Here is a 4,372-nt window from a genome sequence, read left to right as displayed (position 1 = left end):
ACTCATTTTGATTACAGTGCAATGGAATGATCCTTGTACTTTTGTTATACATCAAAGGCCTACAATGACTTGACAGATACTAGTAGTACGGCCTTGCTTGTAAATCGAAATGACGAAAGGCAACTAACGCTGAAACATTTAGTAATACATGTACAACTTTTGTATGTATGCATTCACACGCAATGCAGGTGAAAAGCAATCGCCATTAAGGCGGCACAAAACGAGAATACTTCGAAGATGCTATTTCAGACCACAGAGAACACCACATTCACTTCTACAGGAACAGTGGATAATAAATAAGATCAAAAGTTTCACACACTTTGGCTGTAAATAGTTTGACGTTATTTTGCGTTGGTCATGCTCTCTCTATCTCTCTCTCATCTAAAGTTCTACGTAATAATAATTTTGAACGATTTGCTTGAGTTTGAACATTTTCCTCTTCACCTGCGACTCGGGGAAAATAATATGTCTCTATGATAAATGGTAGGAATGAAACGATAAGCAAAGCTCAACAAATAATATAAATACGTCGGTGTCTCACTGAGCGATGAATGTTTGGAAACCTATCAAATTTTAGGTTTCGAGCTTTCTAAACAGTTGAAATCAAAATCAAACAAGAAAACCCGTTTGCGAATTTGATATAGGCTGTCTACGAATTACTGATCGAATATGTTCTACTTTATCGAGCCTGTGCTGTAGGGATTGTGTCTGCATCATCGCTTGGCGATAAACGATAAACAATACTGCTTCGATTTTTTCATCATGAAATGATAAATAATTATTGATCCTTTTGCGTGGTTGAGTAAGCAATTTCTATGATACACCAATCCACTGTCGATGGTACTTTTTTGCTTGTTTTGTTTTTGTTTTGTTTTTTGGCCAAATGAAATAAAATATATATTCTTGACGTTCGCAACGATTGTGGTCGCTAATTCGAGAGTACGTAGTTAGAGACATTTGCTGTTCCCATAGCCAAGGTTATATTTACACGCTATTTATAGCCGGAAAGCTACAAGAACCAAAACATCCTCCAAAATACGGCAGCACAATGACAAATTATACGGATACGGAGACATGCACAATGAGTGAAAAATGGTTTTCTTCAAAATGTATAGGGAATGAAAGAAGCAACATAATAAGAGAGAAGGCACGCCGAAAAACGTACAGTATGAAGACCAATTGAAGAAAAACCCTAACAGAAAAAAAAAATGCAACGGTGGACACAAGCACAAACACAAATACTAGTACATAAAAACAACATAGTTTGACTGCTTTTCACGTGCACAACGTCACATACAGAGAATCAGGCGCTATAATGTACTATCATATCCGTGGAATAAAACCAATACAGTCAGTTGGCGCCACAATCACAGAGAATACCAGGTAGGTTTATTTCCAGTCACTTTCGTAAGTTTGAGAAGAAAAAAAAAATCGGTTTTGGGTCAAAAGCAGTGTTGATTTGTATTTGTACTATTTGCATTTAGTCGCTCAAAACAACAGCTCTCTTCGCGATTTGCGAACGCTGCCTACAATTTTGAAACTGAACTAAGTAAAATAATGTTCATCTTTTACGCTCTATATTTTGTACTTTGAATTTCAATTCGCTTCGAACTAGGAGAAGATGATCACGCCAAAAACAAACTAGGAACTACGTGTGGTACCAAGCGGCATAGTTTACAGGTCTACTTTCCGTTCATTCCACACGTGCATAGACAAGAACAAAAGCGTTTCTTCTTTTGTACGCTAGCGTGGGGCGATTAGTGAAGTTCACCAAAACAAAAGGATGAAAGACTTGACCGACGAACGAAAGCTGACCCTCTTTGAGGGACAAAATCAAAGCAGCTTCCCACCGGACAGCATCCAAGCGGAACAATACAAGTGGAACCGCATAGACAATACACGCAGATTCAATAGCATACACACGCGTGGTTTACCAATGAGACTTTTCATCTATACACATCTCGCAGAGGGTGCGCTCGCTGCGGATTTTCCCGACGCGAAAAAAATACATCTAGCCGAAAAATCACATATTTACTCAAAATTTTCTAATGTAAGCATTCTCATATTTTTAGTGGAAACGATGGCTATACTAGTCAGCTACCAGTACATATCATTGTCAGTTTCTTGGTGTACAAATAATGGTACCACAAGAACTTAAATGATCAATGTTTTTCGCGCTCTTCTTTGTCGCCGATCGGCGACCATGGCACGTCAGGACTAAGGTCGCCGTTCGGCGACCATGGCACGTTAAGAGTTAATTTGTAAATGGTAAAAAATTCGTTTATACGTTCATGTTAGGTATATGCTTACATTTCATTGTGTTGCTGTTGTTGTTGTTGTACGGTAAAATATGAAAAGAAAAATGTTAATTTTATGACAATGTTGGTACTACTCGTAAAATATTATGATGTCTTGCTCAGGAGTATTTAGAACTTTATGTCATCTATCTTCTCTCTCCCTCTCTTTCTGTCTGTATATCTCTCTCTGTCTCTCTCTCTGTCTCTCTCTCTCTCTCTCTGTTTCTCTCTCTCTCTCTCTCTCTCTCTCTCTCTCTCTCAGGTACGGATCTTGGCGTATCAAGGGGTAACGTTCTTACTTACGAGTCCGTTGAATTGACAGAAGGAGAGAGAGGCGTACTACCATGCAAAGTGAATAGGAATGTAGCTATTGTTAGGTGGTCCAGGGCCGCTGATCCTCCAGGATATGTGTTGGCAAAGCTTCATCTCTACAGCAAACCGGTTGTAAGGAGTGGTCAGGGGTATGGGGCCGGAATGTTCGACATTACAGACGACTTTTCCCTTATTATAAAAAATGCCACACTCGGAGATGAGATGCTCTACACGTGTTACGCCACGGGATACGGACTCGACGTCCAATACTATAACTCAACACAAGTATACGTTTACGCGAAAGGTATGACAATGTTTTTCTTTTCGTTGACATAAAAGAACTTCCCTGAGTTATTTGCCGTTGCCGCCCAAGTAATGGAAAAAAAAAGTTGCTATTGATTTTGACTCCTCCTGTCAATCACAGCTTTAAGTCAGACCACGTAATCTTCGTTTGAGCAACACTTTCAGTTACAGAATCACGAATCCTGATTTATTTCGGAGTATCAATTCTTCGGAATCATTTTTTGTTGTTCTTGTTGAACCTAATTCAATTTTAGAATTACAACATTTCTTAGTAACGAATCTTAGTATAGTGTGGGATTAAGGAAAAAAAACTGATCACCAATAATCAATAGTTATAAGAACATTGTCTGCAACGAAGTGTCGAAATGGCAGTATCATAAATGAATGACCATACCTTTGTGTGATATTAACACAGATGATTTTTATAGCAAGATGCCCTTTAATATGTGAACGAAATATCATACTTATAAGTTATCTTACCTTCAACTACTTTTTTAAAGGAATCCGGAAGGGAACTTCTTCAATAGAAGCGCCCGTAGAGACTGCGTCAACACACATTCCTCTAAAAACAGGGCACCCAGATATGATGTACGGTAAGTCTCATGAAGAATAGGCGTACATTATACACATTTCCTTCGTTTTCTACGTACCCTTGTTGTTCAATGAAGAGGATTGAATGAAGAACGCATTTACATAAATTATGTTCATTTATGGGTATATACAAAGTTGGTTTCCAGGGTGGCCGGAACCATATGATAATATTACTGTCTACTTTAAAAGTTCGATATCATTTCTTTTTCAGTTCTTACGTTTAACGTAATGCTTTTTTCTTTCAATCAATAGGTCACTCCACGGAAACGGCAGTATCAACAGATACTCTTTCAACTCAATCTACCAAACATTCAGGATGTAAAAGGGATATCTATGGTGAGTTAAAAAAACAACAGTACAATTTCCACTTTTTCAAAGCTTGGAAATGTATTTTGAATGATTAAAAATCACTCTTGGGATCCCACAAGCTTAATAACATTTTTTTTCTTTCTTTTTTACACAGAACTGTTTTAAAAACAGACAAACCAAAATCAAAAAACGAACGTTGGCAAAACCATAACAGACACAGAGACCGGAAAAAAAAATGTTAGATAAGATTTTAAACATTACGCTATAAAATAAACCTTTTGCGCAAAGAAAGTCAAATATCAATATTGCATTTTTGGTGTCTGTTATTTTTGATGCACATAAACGTGGAATAACTATAGAAGGCAGCGTTTATTCATTTTTGTTTTTAACAAAAATAAAAATGGAAATATGCCCCCACATAAAAAAACAACAACAAAAACCTGAAGAATTGGGAAAGAAAAGGGAAACAAATATGTTACCCTTCATCATATGTGAACCTGCACCTGAAAAACAAACAAAAAGTCGCACGAATTTTTAGTTAAGACCATATTCTCAAAGAG

The 4,372-nt window shown here is 37.3% G+C and overlaps 1 long non-coding RNA gene across 1 annotated transcript; it reads left to right on the top strand.

Moving 5' to 3' along the window:
* The first annotated feature begins 2,745 nt into the window (after nucleotides 1–2,745).
* LOC139715228 (uncharacterized) lies at nucleotides 2,746–3,828 on the top strand. The gene is made up of 3 exons (XR_011709807.1): nucleotides 2,746–2,913; nucleotides 3,413–3,505; nucleotides 3,756–3,828. It is a non-coding gene; the product is annotated as an uncharacterized lncRNA (long non-coding RNA).
* Nucleotides 3,829–4,372: the final 544 nt, after the last annotated feature.

The sequence above is a fragment of the Diadema antillarum genome, unplaced genomic scaffold (assembly GCF_040938485.1).
Source record: "Diadema antillarum isolate AM-2024a unplaced genomic scaffold, OU_Dant_1.0 seq00003181_RagTag, whole genome shotgun sequence".
Taxonomy (NCBI): Eukaryota; Metazoa; Echinodermata; class Echinoidea; order Diadematoida; family Diadematidae; genus Diadema; species Diadema antillarum.
The sequence above is the reverse complement of the archived record's forward strand: the minus strand, read 5'-3'. Positions and strand labels throughout refer to the sequence as shown.